Genomic DNA, 19,874 nt, shown 5'->3' with positions numbered 1-19,874 from the left:
TGATGTCAGTTTGGCAAAGATATTGAACACAGGAATAAATAACATCAGTGAAAAGAAGCAAGAATAGTAAAGCACAGCAAGCTTTAAGACGACTGACGTGTAGTTGGAACATATAGGCCAAGATGCTAGTCATATTATAGAGGACATACGTATTACACTAAATACAGAGTAAGAATATCTACAAATCAGGAACAAGGAGGAATTGGTAAGCAATATTTTCTCATATCTGGACTTGAAAACCCTGCCATTCACTATACTTCCTAGTAAATTGTATTTCTTCAATACAATAACATGAAAATAAAAATCCCCATGTTAAAATATACAATTTCTATTTTGAAATAGTAAGACCCAAAAACAAACCAGCACAAAAGAGGTTCTCTCCATATAAAAAAGGATAATATTCCATAACATTATCTGTGTTTTTCTTGTGCATAGATTGAAACAGTTGTGAGAGACCTTTGGTAATCATCCAATTCAATTCAAGCTCTTATTTTATGGTCAAAGAAGCTTAGATCCAGAAAATAAAAATAAATTTACCAAGATCACAGAACTGGGGAGTTGGAGAACCGAGCCTAGATCCGAATTCTCCCTCCCTCAGAATCCAGAAATCTTTCCCAGATTATTTATGTCAATGGACAACTTGTCATTATCTATGTTCTGTCTTTGTAAAGGGGTTTCCTCCTTCGTTTTCTTTCTCCCAACTTTTTTTTTCACTTGATACTTTTTCCCTCTTTGCAGCTATGAGAAACTTGAGGTTAGACCTGATCTACCCAAATGTGTGTGCCTTCTCCCCTCTGCAGGTCTCCGCAATCACTGCAGTCAAGTATTTGAATCCTTTGGTCCACATTCTAATAACAAATGGACCTGACAGGTTTGGCTGTCCTGCTGCCCTTTGGTGACTCATCCATTTAACTTGTAATTTCTTTTAGATACCTGGACATTTTTGTCCTCAATCCAAAAGCTTTTTGAAAAATGTTTTTAGTGAAAACACTAAAAATAAGCTTCAGATTCCAAAAAAGAAACATAAGCATGAGAAATTGCTTTTGAGGTTAAATAAATTATAAATATGTAATGCTAAATGGAACCTAGAGATTATTTAGTTCCATCTTTCCTTTGGCGGATGCTCAGAAAAGTTCATGTCATTCATTCATGAATGTAATTTGTGTCAGCCATTGGCAGAGCTGGGATCAAAAGCAAGAGCCTCTGTCTTTCTAATGATTTTACTTGTATTTTCTAAAGAAAATACAAGGCGAGAGAATTGAAGGGGAACTCATTGTCATGTATCTTGTTTTTATGCTTTCATATCCATTAACTCATTTGGCCACAAACCCCAAAAACAATGAAGTCTATATTATTATTGTTCATTTTCAAATGAAAAACTGAAGCTAAATCTGAAGTGAAAAGTCACGCTGCTGGGAGATGAGGTTTGGTAGTAGATTTTTCAATTTTGTACTCTTTTTGCCTTTAACATAACACTATGATAAAGTGAAGATAAGTTGAAAAGTTGTGTATCAGTTGATACACAGTTCTATGATTGTTCATAGACATGATTTCTTCCATGTTCATGATAAGAAAAGCTGCCATTTTGAATGATGATTATCTGAGTCATAAGACATGGTGGGAAGAGCATAGACTTTAGAGTTGGATTTTAGACATACATTCAAATTCTGGCTTGTCTGCTTACAATGTAGTAGCTCAACAAACAGTAGTCATAATAATAATTTTTATTATTATTCTCTCTATGTCTGAAAGGAAAGCATGTTCTGAGGAACATATCCTATATTAAATGTGTAGGAGAAAAGAGAAGGGTCCAAGTTCAGGACAAACCCTGAAAACATGTTTTTTTTTTTTTTTGAGGAAGGTTAGCCCTGAGATAACTGCTGCCAATCCTCCTCTTTTTGCTGAGGAAGACTGGCCCTGAGCTAACATCTGTGCCCATCTTCCTCTCCTTTCTATGTGGGACGCCTACCACAGCATGGCTTGCCAAGCGGTGCCATGTCTGCACCCAGGATCCGAACCAGCGAACCCCGGGCTACCGAAGTGGAATATGTGAACTTAACCGCTGCACCACGGGGCTAGTCCCCCTGAAAGCATGTTTTTATTTCCTTTCCAATTATGCCTCCTTATTTTTTCATCAGATGACAATGACTAGGACAATTTATGTAAAAATGATAAGCAATATCAAGAACAAAGAGTGAGTGTAGGAGCAAATCACAGATCTATCAGTTAATGAATAAACAACCAACGTGTACAATGAGAGCTTTCTTACGAGTCTATTATTCCATTGTCTTATGCAACTTTTGACCATGAACTTTACAGCAAGGCGGCATTCCAGTGGTTATGAAGTCCAGCTTCCTCATCTCACAGAGAAAGTCGAGGTCTGGAGAAGATTAGTGCCTTGCTAACTGTTTGCTTGGAACTTGAAGCCAGGATTTAGGATTTTGAGGGTAGAAGTTTTCCTTTTAGTCTCTAAGCATTGAAACTTGTGCCTGTTTAAAGACTTATCTCCTTTGTTTATAGGGTTGGTCTTTGTCATAAAGGACCCTCGGGGATTAGTCAGTTGTTAGATGCCAGAAATTATTTGGTTCCCAAATGGTATCATTTTATCATTTTTTTTTTAACTAAAGCAGACCCATACTGGGGCTACATTTGAAGAGCTCTGGGGAACACTTTTTGAGCAATTATGAGGCACCCACCCATTACTCATTATCATTGTTTTCCTCACTGGCAGGAAACACTTCAACTCTAATAAGAGGAAGAATACAAAGCTTAAGTCAAATCTGAGATGCTACCTAAGTTTTAGATGTTAGCTAAACAGGATATCCACATTGCTCTAAATAAACAGATTACTTGACTAGGTTTACTTGGCACATCTGCTTATGCACACCGGTAAACTGAGACCAGTTTCCAGATCCAAATGGAGGCACCCCTAAAGCGATGTCTGATTAAAATCCATTTCTAAAAATATTACCCAAAAGGTTTCAGAACTCTCTGAAGAGAGAAAATACTGCTGCATGGCAAGCACTTCAAACAGTTGGATCAAGATCTGGATAATGTTGCTAAAAATGCTAGTGGCAGCATCTTGCTACCACCATGTGTTATTTTCGCAATTTATAACCAGATAAACCAGGGATTGATTTTTTTAAAGATATTCTCGGAATATTGGTGAATATTGGAAGACAAAATAATCAAAAAGAGAATATTCATGTAAAAGACAAAGATTTCAATTACCCTCTCTTCTGTGTAAGTCCTCTCACTTTGAGGGGGGTGAGATTGCTAGCTTTTGAGATTGGTGAGTTGGGTAGCCTTACAATAAATAGACTGTATATTTTGGAGTTAATCAGCTACCAAAACCCACACAGCTTTCAACATAGGAATGAGTAATGTAACAAAAATCTGTTTATAAGCTAGTTAAGTGGACCTTAGAATGTAAAGAACAAATAGGATTCTTAAAATTAGCTTCAGAGTTTGGAGCTCAGTGAGGAAGGGATAGACCTCCTGCTTGGGGCATGTGAAAGACAAGAGTAAAACAGAACTTCTTAGAGTACATTTTCTGCTAGTTCTTCATCCAGGGAGAACTATTTTGACTTATTCATTTCATTTTTCAACAAACATTTTGGACTACATCCACTGCACATTGGACACCGTGCCAAGCCCTTCGGAGATAAAGATGAGTAAGGTAAGTAAATGCCCCAAGTTGCATAGAGTCCAACGAGGAGTTAGAAAAATACACATTGACAATACTAGGTACTATCAAGGAGCTATATGCAGAGTGCTGTGGGAACCCAAAGGGAGACTACAAATCAGGATTGGATAAAGGGGCAGGGCGTGTCATAGAGAGAAGGGTTCTTGTATGGAGTCCTAAAGCAAGAGCAAGGCTGTTAACTGAAAAGAAAAAAAACACTGAAGAAAGAAGGTAACGAACAGGTGAGAAAATGGAGATCTGAGCCACTCCACTATTTCAGTGAATTGTAAATAGTTTGGTGAGTCTGGGACAAAGAGTGTTTATTGGGAGATAAAGAGAGAAAAGCTTAGGGATGGAGGCAGGGCTACAATTTCAAGGGTCTTTGAACTAAGCTAATAAATTTGGATTTTGTCCTGGAAGTTATGGGGTGTCATTAAAAGTCTCATTTACATATGAGTATGCCTGATCAAAATTGTGTTTTAGCAAGGTCACTTTGGCAACAAACTGGAGGATAGTTGGGAGTGGCCAGGCCAGAGGAAGGGCATCTCTTAAAATGTTATTACAGTAACTCATGTAATAAACTATAAAAAGCAGTGGTAATGGATGGATATTCAGGAGGTATAAACTATAGGAACTGGGGACTGATTTGTTGTGGTGGTGAGACAGCAAGTCAAGGAAAGGAGTCTAAGTTGATTTTTCGGTTTAAGGTTAATCAAAGAGTTAGATAAGCCAGAAAGATTAGTCAGGTGGATAGTAAAGATGATGTTTAATTTTGAACATATTAAATTTGAGTCAGGGGATCTGCGGAAATGGGTGAAATAGACAGTTGGATGGATGGGTGGGAGAGTGGATGGTAAACATTAGTAATGAGAGAGTAGAGTCAAAGATATAAGTGATGGTAAGACAGTATCTGGCTGCTGTAAATTTGTTCAGGTGCTTTGCATAAGTAAACTACATTCCAAAATATGCAAACTTTTTAAAAGAGAACGCCGAACCAATCAGTAGTCTTTGAAGAACTCTGGAGATTGGAAGAGGAGCCATAAGATTGCAAATAAGCAAATATAGTTTCAATGTTCAAAGTCAAGTCAGCTTAACCTCATAACATTTAGGAATCTTAAACCAGCTGGACAAAGATGTGCTGTTGGCACATGATTTCTGACCTTCCTCAGAATATTTTACATAACTCCACAAAAGTACTTTGGCCCAGATGGAGAAACGTGCACAGACTGATAATGCAATTAGGTGGAATCCTTACTAAACAACTCTGTGCAAAGATTGCTGACTTGGGATGGATAGAGAGTGAGTGGGGTGCTGCATGATACTCTCCTTGGCTTTGGCTAAATACTTTGTCAGAGTATCGGATAAAGGTATAAAAGCCATTCTCACTATGTTTGCAATAGATATCAAAGTCAAAGAATGGAAACAGGCTGGATGACACTTAGGATCCACAAAGATCTTAATAGATGAAATTTAATAGGTCCTGCACCTGGAGCCCTCAAAATTACCTGCAAAGTACTTCTTGGCTGAGTTTTGGCTAATCAACCCACTCAACACATCAACTAAATAAATAATAAAATAGACAGAAATTAATCCACATTCAAAGATAAGTTTTCAGGCATTAGAGCAAGCAGGAATTCACACATGTCATAAGAGGACCCTCTAAAGAAACTGGAGCCAGAGAGAAAGTTTAAGAGAAAAGCAGCAACTGCTGGTCTTCAGAGACTTCCGAGGAGGTCAGTTGGAATAGGAATCATGTTCTATATGATCATAAGGACTAGAATAAGGACGTTACCATTACTAGATAAAAGAAGGTACTTATCTCCATTAATCTCTGTGACGCACTTGCCCACGGTGAAGTGGATAATGACATTGTCTGTGGAGCCAGATTTGTCCAGTTCTACTTTTATTAGCTGTGCGACCTTGGGCAGATATATTTGGTCCCTCCCAGTCTCATTTTCCTCACCTGATAATGAGGATGATAATAGGATCCAGGTCATAACGTTATTGTCAGGATTTAATGAGTTAATATACGTAAAAGCACAGACAAAAGTTTACATAGAAATTGCTGTATGTGTTAGCTCCCATTGTTATTAGTAGTTCTAGGAACAGAGAGGGTAATTCCTCCCCCATAAGGAAATATTAGGTTGAAAAAGAAATTTATAGAGGTACTTTTTTTTTTTTTTTTTAAAGATTTTATTTTTTTTCCTTTTTCTCCCCAAAGCCCCCCGGTACATATATTCTTCGTTGTGGGTCCATCCAGTTGTGGCATGTGGGACGCTGCCCCAGCGTGGCTTGATGAGTAGTGCCATGTCCACGCCCAGGATTCAAACCAACAAAACACTGGGCCACCTGCAGCAGAGCGCGCGAACTTAACCACTCGGCCACGGGGCCAGCCCCTATAGAGGTACTTTTTAAGAAGCTTATGGATCATTTGTAAGCCAGTGTCTAGAGTTGGTGACAGTTCCCCAGTGTTCTGGTTGCTGGCTCACCTACGTAACTCCCATCAGAGTGCATGGGAAGTCAGCTGCAAGCAATAGCCTTCACCTGGGACCCAGGACAACCTTCTACTTGGATATCTGACAAGGTTAGGTAATTTTTTCATTTCTGAGCTCATCTTCCTGCCTTCACACTTTGCATGCTTTAGTTTTTCATCTATGTTTCTGGCCTCTGTGTCAATGGCAATTCAGAATCTGTTTTTCTAGCTCACTGTCCTTAACTCTGATCCCAAGTCTTTACTGGGGGAGAAAGAAAGAGCACCAAGAAGCTTTTACTTTTTTTATTTTTTGAGGAAGATCAGCCCTGAGCTAACATCTGCTGCCAATTCTTCTCTTTTTTGCTGAGAAAGACTGGCCCTGAGCTAACATCCGTGCCCATCTTCTTCTACTTTATATGTGGGACGCCTGCCACAGCCTGGCTTGATGAGTGGTGCCATGTCCGCACCCAGGATCCTAACAGTGTACCCCGGGCCACCGAAGTGGAACATGCAAAATTAACCACTGTGCCACCGGGCTGGCCCCGAAGCTTTTACTTTTAAAAATTCCCAGGAATCAACTGAAGTCCATAGAACCACAAGCACAAAGCAAATATTAGATTTTCATGGAAAATGGGAAAAGGTTTCTTTGTGTCTTCAGGAGATCAGAACAAGCTTGACATTTTGGTAGCAGCTAAATCAGTGAGCCACTGCTTCTAAATTGTGGTTTGGGGTCCCTCACACCACTGAGTTATCTACCCTGCAGTCCAACGAAAATTTCTGGATCAAATCTTGGAATCACATTCATGAGCCATTCTGCTCTATCCCTGAACTATACCTTTTTCCCGGATCATTATTCCCCATATTGAATTCCGTGGAAGGCTGGAGTCACAAGATATTAATTATCTCCTTGAAAAAATAAGATCTATGAACAAATGACTTTGAGAAACACTGCATACCATAAACAGTGCTTCGATATTCCCAAGCTTATTAAAACCTCCAAGAACTCCTTCAGTAAGGAATTAATTTAATTGGGTTTAACCTAGTAGTTCCTAGTTTATTCTTTCATAGAATTATTTTTAGTCTGTAACCCATTAATATGTTATAAATCTAGTATTTGGTGAAAGAGTTTGGTAGCTGTTAATTTTAGCTGCTTTTCTTTGAACACCTACTCAGTATTCATTGATTCTTGAAAACAGCCCTTTAATTAGGACAAGCATATGTCCCAGTTTGCCTGGGACATTCCCAGTGCATTGCCATTGATCCAGTGTAATTATTAATAGTTCCCCCTTTTACTCTCAAAAATGTTCTGATGACCAATTATATAGACACTTGACCTATAAGGTATCTATTATTATTACCTGCTTTTCTTTTGGTTGCCTTTCTACAGTTTATCCTCCCTACTGTAGCCTAAGTTTAAATGAACTTCTAAAAAATGTAAATTAGTTCATGTCACTTCTCAGTTTGTAATCCTCCAATGGATTCCTAGCACCCTCAGAACTGAAATCCCCTAACTGAGTCTTCCAAATCTGTGGGCTTCAAAGACCTAACGAATTAGCTGCTGGCTATTTCTCTGATGTAAGTTTTTACCACTCTCCTGCTTTTCATCCAGCCTCACTGGGCTCCTCACTGTTGCTAGAACACATCTTCCCAAAGTATCTTCTCTTTCATCAGACATCACACATTTGACCCACTGAAGAAGGCACAAACATTGTAGCCTGACTTCCACCTTCCCTCCCAGCTTTATCTTGCTTTTGACTTATTCTGGACTATTATCTTGTTATCGAACTCTGGAATTATTGTCTTCTTTAACTTTACATCCTGGACCTTTATTAATAAATTCTTTGAGAGAAAGGACTATGTCTCAGTCATCATTTTATATACAGAAGGACAGTGTTTGGAAATAGTAGATACTCAATAAATGCTTACTGAACAAATGATAATAATAGCTAATATTTACTGAGTAATTACCAGGTGATAGCAACTAAACATATTACGTGCCTCATCTCATAGGTACTTACAATAAGAATGAAGTAAGTGTTTAAAAATTCTTTTTTATATCCCCTTAGCACATCTGTGACTTATTAGAGTATTTGAATACTTTTACATAATTTTGAATAGTAAATACATTACTTCGAGTGAATAAAGAATATTCATTTATTCACTCAATTATTCATCAAATATTAATTATCTGCTTTGTGTTGGGAAATGGTAGTGCAGATAGAAAATTAAGAGGTGCCACAAATCTAGTCACATTCCTGGTTAGAACCCTTCTAGGCCCTGCCCACCTCCCGTTCCCCTCCCACTGCCTTCAGAACAAAGTTCCACCTTCTTAACAAGATGAAGGAGATTTTTCCTGCCTTCTCCTCTCCAGTCCCATCTCTGGCTATCTCACACCTCAAAACTCAGCAAGAGCAAAACATAGAGAGGGAGCAGTCTGGTGCTTCCTCTCGAGGGGCACAGGGTCTGGAAAGCGTTACCAGGGGGCCTTCTGAAGTGCTGAGAATGGTTCTGTTTCTTGATTCAAGTGCTGGGTACATAGACATCTGAGTGAATTGCATTCATGAAAATCCACTGAACTGCAGAGCCTCATGTTTCTGTAGGTATATCATACTTCAGTAAAGAGCAAGAAGATCAAAGCAAAACAACCAAAAAGCCACCTCTTGCAATGCTGAACAATTTGTAGTTTCCCATTCCCAATGTGGCATCTTTTCCTCTTTCCTCCAGACTTTTGCATATGCTGCCGCCTCCACCCGCATCCCCACTGGCCTGTGCTATCAACCTTCTCATAGTTCCTATTAAACTGCTTTGCAACAGTCTGTTTCTGTGAGTCTCTGCCCCCTCAGATTCCAAGTTCTTCAGGGCTGTGTCTCCTGGTATGTAACACAGCTCAGAGTACTCAATGAGTCTAGTATGGCGACAGAGTCACACAATCACACTGGTGCGATGTGCTGACAGAGCTCAGTTACAGGTGTTCTGGGAATACAATGAAAAAGCACACTGGCATACAAATATACAAACACACAAACTCACAAACATCTTCTACAGTAGGCTGAATCTAAATCAAAAGAGAACATTTGATTTGTGAATTTATCACCCCCAACAACAACAAAATCAACATCAAAAGACTTTTCTATACTGTTATTTTTTCTTTTTTGCTTGAGGAAGATCATCACTAAGCTAACATCTGTGCCAGACTTCCACTATTTTGAATGTGGGATGCCACCACAGCATGGCTTGAGGAGCAGTGTGTAAGTCTGCACCCGGGATCCGAACCTGCAAACCCCGGACTGCCAAAGTAGAGCATGGAAACTTAACCACTTTGCCACTGGGCCTGCTTTTAGAACAGTGATGCGTGTATATGGATGCAGCTGTTAAAGATGGAGCTCAAATAAACATCTGTAAACTAAGCATCTTCTTACTCTTCACATAGAGACCCATTGAATAGCTTGTTCTTCATGTTAAAACTGTAGGCCCACGTCAAATTAATTCTTTGAGAGAAAGAACTAATGTCAAGTTAACCCTTTCCAGAGGTCTGTCTATGATTGAATGACAGCCACCTTTTGTCACATGTATTAGCTCTGGTCGATTAGTGGTGGCTGCCTACAACAATCTATTGAGTGACTCTAAGACTAACCTAGGCTCAATCAGTAAGGAGGACATGACTGATGCCTGCCATGGATGCTGCAAGGTCAGGGAGGACAATCGGCGACAGCTTGTCTGGATTCTAAACCATCATTTAACATAACAACAAGGTCATATCCAGATTATCTTTCTGCAGAATTTCTCAGGGCTGGTGACATGTTAGTGTGCCCTCTGAATATCTGAGAGGAGAAGTGTTTTATACAACATTTCATAGATGCTGTCTTTTGACAACTGGACCTTTTATTTCACCAAAGATGTTGCAGAATAACTCTTTCTCAGATCACATTTTGAAGAATGTGGTTTGGAAGGTTACAACCCTGGGGAACTTTTGGCGATCTGGTTCTCAGACTGTTTAATGAATATTTATTATATATTCCCTTGAAAATAGATAAAATTATCCAGTAAATTGGGCGTATTTTATTTTAGCTAGACCCAAATGGATTATTGAGGGGAAAAATGAGCTTTGGGACGTGCATTATTTATATTGGTTATTTATTTAGTCTGTGTTTCCCGAAAGAGCATGGGCCTAAAATTTGGCTTTGGGACACATGTGTTAAACATAAGCTAAATACATAAATGTGACTTAAATTTAGTTTCTGTATAATGAAACTTTGGCTGTCTGGTGTTTAGCATACTGTGTTTTTGTTTTTCAATGCTTTATAATGCTCAGGAAGTTACATGATTTAATTTAACAAATTGCTATGGCTGTTTATTATTGATATGCTTGTTGACTGTTGATAGTTTAAAAAATGTTACTTATCAGGGCCTATAGATTTATGGGACGTTCAAGAATCCCATTTATTTTTCCTTTTTCTCCCCAAAGCCCCCCAGTACATAGTTGTATATTCTTCGTTGTGGGTCCTTCCAGTTGTGGCATGTGGGATGCCGCCTCAATGTGGCTCGACGAGCAGTGCCGTGTCCGAGCCCAGGATCCAAACCAATGAAACACCGGGCCGCCTGCAGCGGAGTGTGCGAATTTAACCACTTGGCCACGGGGCCAGCCCCTCAAGAATCCCATTTTTCATTTAGGTCTCTAATTTCGTTTGCTTTTCCTTTCCCCTGCTTGCATCACCATGGATATTCATCTTTTTTTTTTTTTTTTTTACTAGCAAAGATTCACCCTCAGCTATCATTGCCAATCTTCCTCTCTTTCCACGCCCCCCGTTTTGTTCCTCCCCCAAAGCCCCAATACACAGTTGTATATTCTACTTGTAAGTCCTAGTTCTGTTGTGTGAGCTGCTGCCACAGCATGGCCACCAACAGAAGAGTGGTGCAGCTCTTTGCCCAGGAACTGAACCTAGGCCACTGAAGCAGAACATGCTGAAATTTAACCACTAGGCTATAAGGCCTGACTCAATATTTATCTTTTTAAGGCAATACAATATTGAAATTAATAGTAGCAAAATCATCTCTGGGGAAACAATATAATAAATTATCTTGAACGTGTGGTAGAGTAGAAATAGAGTGGTAGGTGAAATTGACCTGTATCCCTCTGCACACTCATGGTAAAATGTGAAGAGAAAAGAGATAAGCCTCATTACATTCTCTTTGCAAAAAAATAAGGAACCCAGGGGCCGGCCCTGTGGCCGAGTGGTTAAGTTCGCGTGCTCTGCTGCAGACGGCCCAGTGTTTCGTCGGTTCGAATCCTGGGCATGGACATGGCACCGCTCATCAAGCCACGCTGAGGTGGCATCCCACATGCCACAACTGGAAGGACCCACAACTAAGAATTTACAACTATGTACTGGGGGGCTTTGGGGAGAAAAAGGAAAAATAAAATCTTTTTTTTAAAAAAAGGAACCTATTTCTGTATAATTTTTATTGCCATGGTTAATTGTTTATTGCCATAGATATATTTCATTATAATTTTCATTAAACTAGTACACAACTCTACAATATTGGTGAAAATTGTGTATTGCATGTTGAATTCCTGAAGGTCCTATGTTCACAAGCATCATCTAAAATGTAAGTTGAACGTCAAGTGGAGTTCTTGTTCTCCATTTTAGATTTATGAATTGCAATTTAAATGCGATGGAACATGTACGTGATATGGGTCTCTGAATACAATAATAACTTTCATTTAAATGATTCATAGCTCATTTTATCATTTTTGATAAAAGTCATCTTTGCTACATAATAGTGAAGAGTTGGGGGTAAGGATGTAAAAATTTTGGCACACATTTATTAAACATAGTAATATGATAGAGGAAGATAATGGAGTATAGTCACAAAATAATAGTTTAACCTCTATTTCTTAAAAATGTCCAGTCAACAATTTGGAAATGTTTGTTTATAAAGAGCAATCAGTATTATTTCTTATGTAGTTGATACTCAGAAACACTGTTTCAAACGACTAGTCTACTCATTAAACAGATTAAATTAAATGGATAATAATCTGAGAAGAATAACATAGTTTGCTCTTACTTCTTTTTAGACACTACATTGAATACCTTCTGTTCATGAATTTTTTCGCACATTAGTTTATTTGTTTCCATTTTCAAAAGACCAAGAAACAGTTGTGGGACAATGTAACACAGAGGCTAAGCACAGGCTACAAATCTCGGCTCTTCTGTTCAGTGGGTGTGTTACCCTGGGCTTATTACTTAACCTTTCTGTGCATCACTCTTTATCTGTGAAATGGCTGCCTATCTTATGGGGTGAGTGTTAGGATTAATAAATTAACATATGTGACTTGCTTAGAAGCATGATTGGAAAATAGTAGAGCTCAACACACATCAAGATAGTTATTCGGTAACTTGCCCAGCATGGCAAAAAGAAGCATAGTTGTGAGTTGATGGATTTGTCTGAATCTAGAATTTAGGGTTTTAACCAAAATTACTTTTTATTTTATACTATATATTTTATCTGCATGGGTAAAGCAGTGGTAAAATTAAGAAATAATGTGTTAAAATTATATTTCTTTATATGAAATTTAACAATATCTTGCAACTGATAATAGTTTATAATATCATTTCATCTATGATTGCATCTTATTTGCCAGAGGGCAAGCTGCTGGACAGACTACAGGATGGAGTTACAATTACTCTTATATATTATTATTAATTGCAATATAACGCATTACTCTGAATCAAGTAAATATTCAATGGATTGTTCTGTCTCGACCTAAAACACACCTTGTTCAGGAAATGATTTAAGAAATGTCTCGTTAACTGGTGCCCTTCTCTTCTATTACGATATGACTTCGTTTTTGAAATTGTTTTTTTGTATGTCTAATGTTCATGATATTTATCTGCATTTATTGATTTTTGATATCTTAAATGGTAGTTTCCAGGCTCACCTTCATGGTATGATTTGGAGTAGGGGAGGAACTCAATGCTCACAATCAACTAATCCAAGAGTGTTTTATCAATATCTCCCAAATGCTCAACATTAGCACTGGGTTGATTGTAGAAACTGAATTGAAAGACATTTAAGAATTCCTCTATACTTTCCTTAAATGTAATCACTCTTCTGTTTAACATTTCTAGTGGGGAAATCAGTCTCTTAAAAAAAACCCAGTTGATTTTAATATTGCTTACAAAGATGGTACCACCATTTATTGGTCATTACACTAAACTCTTCCTTTGCATTTTGCCACTTAAAGACTTCGTTATTGTTTTTGCTGCTGTTGTCAACAATTTACAGAAAAGGAAAGAGAGGCTTACAGAGATGATGTTACCGGTCCAAAGTCACACAGCTAACACTACATTGAACATCCAGAAGGAAACTCAGGCATCTGATTCCAACCCCCGCTCTACAGTCATAGCTCTGACCCACTATCTTGAATAGTCTTCTTTACCCTGAGCTGAAATCTAAAGGAGTTATTTATTTGCTCTCTACCTGCATTCAATCCAGAATCTTTTTTTGCAGGATTCTGAGAGTCCAGTCTCCATTTCCTACCTAAAAGGAAGGAGTCTTTTGTGGCCCCATATATTTTCTCATTATTTTGGCTAGCATTAGTTTCTTATTCACATATTTTGATATATAATAAATTAATATAGCTTCAGCATGAAATCACATACTCTTCCTCCAAAGTTCTTGACATTTAGAAAGGAAAGAGGCAAAAAGCAATGATTTGCCTATTCCTTAGAAAACTGATGCTATCCAAAATTAATACACCCTTTCAAGATAGCTGTTTGATAATTTGCTAAAACAATATCAAGTTTTATTTAGTAGCTGTAGTTAAGAAACATAATGCCACATTCACAAATATATGTATTTTACCTTTCAGTAATTGTGGCTAGCCTTCATGTGAGTTTCAGGCTAAGGAGGATGAGATATGTTAAATAGATCCATATGAATCCTTTATTATGGAGAAAACTTCTTTTTAAATCTGCTGAAACTTTTAAATAGAAGCTTCCTGTCAGCAAAAATTACATCCATAAAACTTCCAAGGAAGTCACCTTTTGAGGAAAGAGCACATTTTTTTTTGTCTTCAGCTGTGGTTCTGTTAAACTCCTCCTGCTGAAATAAATTGACCTGGTTACCATGTTTTTATTGCAAAAAGGAAGTGTTTCTCAATCCTGGCTGCACATTAGAATTTCGTGGGGTAGATTTAAAAAATAAACTATCCTTGCCTGGACTCCGTGAGCATATTCAGTTCATCAGGGGTGCAATGTGAACATCAGCCCCTGTGAGTGGTTCTAACGTGTAGAGTTGAGAATCGTGACTCATCTCAGGGGAAGAAATCAGTGGCATAGGAAAGGCCATTTTCTCCTCAGCAACACTAAGTGCCATGGGAATTTGTTCCCCTTTCATTACTTTAGAGACCTTAAAACTACCTTTAAAAATTCTCTGGCATGGAATTTTCTTCCAATATCTTACAAAGACAGTTGAGAATATCACGTAACTTTAAGATTAAGAAGTTGAAAGAAGTGTAGCATGGGTAGACAAGTGCTGGTCAGAAGACCAGGCGGTCTGGATGCTGGGGAAGCTTCCCCTTTCATTGGTTGACATTGGGGACAGTATACAGCCTGTCTGGTCTTCAAATTCCTCTCCAGTACCGTCCGCTAGTCTCATGCCTTCTGTCATTTTTAAAGACCTTGAAATCCTCAGTGATTTGTCTGGGACCACTCAATGTCCCACAGTTTTGAATCACCTGATAAAATTTTATTTTATTTAAAGTTCCTAAGGGGATTATTTTTAGAGTAACGAATGCTATCGTTTCCTTGAAAACTTAACGACTTTTCCTGCCGGCCAAAATTTTCCATGCCTCTGGAAAAGTAAATCTATTCTTACTTTCATACAAACTCTCCCCTACATTCAGGGAAATCATTCCCCATCAAAGCCCCTAAAAACACATCAATCAGGCCAAGGAGCTCTCCAGTCTGGCCCTATCCTATAGACATAAGCCTCAAACCTGTCCTCCACGCTCTCAGGACAAATTGCAACTTTTCTATCATTCTTGGCCACCATGAATTTGATTCATACCTCAGCTAACTATAGCATAGAGCACTTTTTTCCCACATGAAACTGTCAATACTTCCAATTATCTTCTCAAAAATATAATCTCCTCAAGATTTTCTACAGGTTTAGTCATCACTGAATGCTTAAGAAGTCATGAGTCAAGAGGGCGAGTAGCTTGACTTTTTGTCAATTTTTTCCATAGGTGTTGACGTACCGTGTATAAAAATAGCAGTAGGTCATTCCTTATTACTTATATGACACTTCTTAAATTTCTTTCCCAAAGAAAAACAGGAGCACACATTTCTCATGAGGAGTCCACAACTTGAAATGTACTTGGCAGTAAGCAAATGAGAAAACAGTAGATGATGTCATATATGCATTGCACTGATCACAAATAGTAGTGACATAATTTATAACAACCTTTTACATATTGAAAATTGCCAAAACTCCTGCTGTGCTATTCCTTTTGGAAAGCCGGTTGGTATGTAGTGTTTAATTAAGTATTTTAAAACCATCCTTTTGTAGGCCTGTTCCACTTTAGCTAAAGTTATGACAGCTTGTCTCTGTTAGTTTAAAAAAAGAAGGCATGGTTTATTGCCTCGGTCTCTCTCTTGCAGATACAGAATATTAGCATTTTTAAGTGAAGTAAGATACCCTATTTTAGAGATGAGGAAAGGGGAAGTTTAAATGTGTTGTTAATTTCATGTGTTGTCAGTGTAAATAGACTGGACACGAAAAGGAATGATTCAGTAAAAACAACCATATTTTAGTATTATAACTATTTTAATAATGATAGTATATTATTATTGAAAGAAAGCCATGTTTTCTCTTTCTCTGCCACTGTTGTGGTATGATGGAGCAGTTACAACTTGAAAGAAACCACAAACAGTCATTTCAGCTCTATACCTTAAGTGAATGGCCTTTCCCAGCTATACAATTTTTCCGAAGATTTCCTTGGTCAGTATTACAAACTATTTTGTTATTTTCTTACACTTGTTTGTTAATCATTTTCCATGTCATGTTTTGTCATCAGGGAAAGAAAAATCACATCCAATTTTTCTTTCTTCTTCCCTCTCATGCTATACCATAAAACTTATAGGTAAATGAAGAGTTGGTTCAACTCTTGCTTGAAATATAGACATATGGTTCTCAACAAGAGAAATTTTGAATTTAAATTCCATTATCTTGTATAAAAATTCTTTTAATTCAGTCTTGGAAAAACAGACACATTTTATAGATGCGGCCTGTGATATTTTTCTTTGACTTGTGTTTGGCAAGAGTTCACTGATTTGCTAATAATTTTAAAAGAACTGCTTTAATGGTCTAATTATTACAACTTGATAATTAGCTCGAGTAGCATTTCAAAGTGTAATTGTTATGATTTGGCTGGGTTAATAAGGGTTCTAGAAAATAGAGTCACATAGACGCTGGTATTGTTCCTATCTTCGCATTCATAGTTTTTCTTTGGACCCCAGAGACAAACAGTAAATAGCTTTTGTTCTTCTGCCACAATCTACTATTCCCAAAACATCACTGATGGCAAAGCTATAATAACTTTCGTAAAAATTTCCTCTCAAGTTCCTAAGTTTTCAGTCATTAACAAAATAGAAAGAAAGAAAAATGTTAAAGGTACTGAGAATAGCCCAGTGCTTACAGCTGGTTTCAGCAATTTCAACTTGCGCAAGACCCCATGTTTGTGAAAGCAACCCAAGAATCTTTTGAACAGGATGTAATCAACCTCCGATCTGCTGAGAAACACTGCAAAAATGACTTCAGCTGCCAAAAATAATAATGTCGTTTACAAGCAGCTCTTCCTATGTCTAAGGAAGAACTAGCCACACATGTGAGATTATGCTGGCTTCAGAGGAGCAAGCAAGAAAAAGGGCAAACCCTACCTACCCCACCCTAAAAACACAGTATCAGAACCCACGAGAAGCTGTGGCCCCTTCCAAAGGTGCTGGCAATATCGAGGGAGATTCGTATCCACAAAAATCTGAACGGTAAGTGACCCTGGACAAAGGGATTATATTTGGCAGCAATTCTGTGCTGTCACTTTCCTTCTGTAACCAAGCTGCCCTGTCTTGTGAAGGCAGAGCTGTTAAATACCTCTTTGTCACCAGCCCCAACCCAAATCTTTCTTTTTTCCGAAATATTATCTGGCAGCTTCCCTTAAGGGACGTAAGAGCTCGGGAGGGAATATTCGTGAATGATCCTTTAGATAAGTTTCATCACAAAAGCCCTGCACCTACCTCTGTCAAGCCTGGGCTGTTCAGTCGGCATGGGCTGGATATGGAAAAAGACCCGGTATGATGGCTTCTTCAAATTTACCAGAAAGCAAGGACCTGGGATGCTTGTCCTTTAAGTGTCTCTAAACATGGTTTGCATAGCTGGATCTCTGCTTATCTGTGCCTTTCGGCTTTCGCTTCCATACATGGATCTGTTCCCAACAGTAACTCCAAGCTGTCGAAAAGAAGCTATCTGGCAGCTCTCCGCTTCATCCAACACATGGATGATAAAAATACACATATAGAGATCCTTCCAGCCAGGCCCATTCCCCACCCCACGATCCTGCCACTATGCCTTTTTGCAAACACACTTTCTGATTAGCATTTCTACTCTCCAGGCACTTAGAGAACAACCAGTTATTACCTGACTCCCACATAGAGCTTTTAGGATGTGAGTTTGCTCAGCTTTATGAAAGCAGAGATGCGATTATGGTTCCTTACTCAGGTCTTCATCCTTAAAGCGTTGAGTGATGAGGTATACATGGGACCTGAGAAATGTTCAGTGAATGAACGAATGGCTGAACAAATGGATAACATTGCACCCAATGACTAACTACATAATGTATTTATTGAATTGGGAATAGTTGTTAACACTCTGGATTGTTTGTCTTAAATGATAAGGTAGCAGCAGGTCAAAGTAATCAAATCTCTAAGAGAGAAGGAGGGGCCAGTTTCTCGTTTGAACAGTTTCTCATCTAGGATATTGTGGCAGTTTCTATTAAACTACCTTCTAGTATGTGGTTTGAGATTTAGAAATTTTTTTTAATGTTAAAGAATATAACCCTGAATAGAATACTAATTACTATATTTGTTACCTGTCAGTGATACTTTAATGACACATGACTGTGACCTAGATTTTAAGCGGTGGGGAGTGGGGGATGAACCCTGCTCTGTGCGTGAGAGGTGACAGGCACCCCTCGGAGGGCTGTGGGAACTCTGCTTAGCTAGCCACTTCCTTCAAAATTTAGCTTCTCAGTTTTTAAATTTATTTCTCTCCTTTTCTCCAATTTGTCGTTACTCTTGTGTAACAAGAGGTCAGATTATCATGAAAGAGAGAGAAGCAAAATTTCCAAATCATTTTTCCATTGGTTAATTTTTTTTCAAAGTCACATTAAAATTCTCATAGAGTCTCTTGTGTGAAGAAGAAAAATGACAGCTCAAGCATACAGGGATAATTCCTTTTGGTATACCTAAATGGAACTAATTTGCTTAAAACATTCCAGAGGAAAAAGGGAGGGAGAGATAAAACAGGGTTGGCAAAATGATAATTGTTGCAGGTGGTCGATAGGGGGCTCATGACAGTGTCCTCTGTACTTTGTATGTTTTTAGATTTCTATAAAAGAAAAGAGAGAGAGGAGTATAAAACAGATATATTAATGGCAAGTTTGAAGAATCCTAGATTTGAGTAATCTCTGTGCAACAGCCAAAACAAGAAGGGGCAAGATTGTATTTTTTTAATTCAAAATATTCTGATATTCCAACCTTCACCTCCCTACCTACAATCAGATATATATTCTATATAGTAATACATGTTATATATATATAATCTATATAATATATAATATATGCATAATAATACATTCTATGTAATAATAATTTATATCTAATGGAAGTTAAGCTATGATATTTAAAAAGCTGACCACATGTAGCTCAGTGATGTGCATGGTAGATAGTTACCTTACTCAGGACCCTTTCAATACCCTCTCTTCCCTTGCCTTTTTCTTCTTTAGGAATCCAAAAGCAAAACTCTTTTTTCTCACTGTCCCAAGCAGCTAGAGATCATGTAACACGTTTCTGGCCAAGCAGGTGTCAACAGGGTCCCCCGGTGAGACTTCAGGAAAGCATTTATGTATCCTTCAGAAAGAGCCAGGCTCGGCTTTTGCCCCTCTAGTCCCTGTACCCCACCTCCACCACCTCTTTCTTTCCTAGAGAACAAGCTTGAAGCCTGAAATTGCAGCAGCCATTTGGTGACCGGGAGGGGACAAAGGCCTGTGTGGTAAGGAAGGTGGAGGAGACAGACAGAAGAACTTCAGTTCCTGTCAGCGTCACTCAGTTGCTGTAGCCGTCTTGAACTGCCCACCTCTGGACTTGTCATGTGAGAAAAATAAAACCATAGTTATTACAAAATGTAGATTCTAGCTGATGAACTCAGGTCTCAAATTAAAGGACTGTGTTCTGATCCTGGCTCTGTAACTTGCTAGCTGTGTGACATTGGTCATGTCGCAGAGTTCTATTTCTCCTCAGTTAGTCAAGAGACCACTTGACCTTCTTATCCTAGAATTATCCTATGAATTAACATGTTTAATATATTTTCATAAATTGTAAGGGATATATCAGTGGAAGGTATTCTTTAGTTACTATATGGGGTAGTTGATACATGGGA

At 38.3% G+C, this 19,874-nt stretch overlaps 1 protein-coding gene and 1 long non-coding RNA gene across 10 annotated transcripts in view; one reads left to right on the top strand and one right to left on the bottom strand.

Moving 5' to 3' along the window:
* SLC8A1 (solute carrier family 8 member A1) overlaps positions 1 to 17,726 on the bottom strand; it is a 374,846-nt gene extending 357,120 nt beyond the window's left edge. For 6 of the 9 annotated variants that reach the window (XM_014730879.3, XM_070234744.1, XM_070234738.1 and 3 more), the window contains exon 1: positions 17,456 to 17,697. The gene's annotated coding sequence lies outside the window, so the exon portion shown is untranslated. Of the gene's footprint in view, positions 1 to 17,455 lie in introns of all 9 variants that reach the window. The other 3 variants (XM_070234749.1, XM_023618395.2, XM_005600028.4) reach the window with 3 other exon arrangements.
* On the top strand, positions 16,938 to 19,783 carry LOC106781750 (uncharacterized). Its single transcript, XR_001378483.3, has 2 exons — positions 16,938 to 17,206; positions 19,421 to 19,783. It is a non-coding gene; the product is annotated as an uncharacterized lncRNA (long non-coding RNA).
* Positions 19,784 to 19,874: the final 91 nt, after the last annotated feature.

Source organism: Equus caballus, chromosome 15, assembly GCF_041296265.1.
Source record: "Equus caballus isolate H_3958 breed thoroughbred chromosome 15, TB-T2T, whole genome shotgun sequence".
NCBI lineage: Eukaryota > Metazoa > Chordata > Mammalia > Perissodactyla > Equidae > Equus > Equus caballus.
This window is presented reverse-complemented; position numbering and strand designations above follow the sequence as displayed.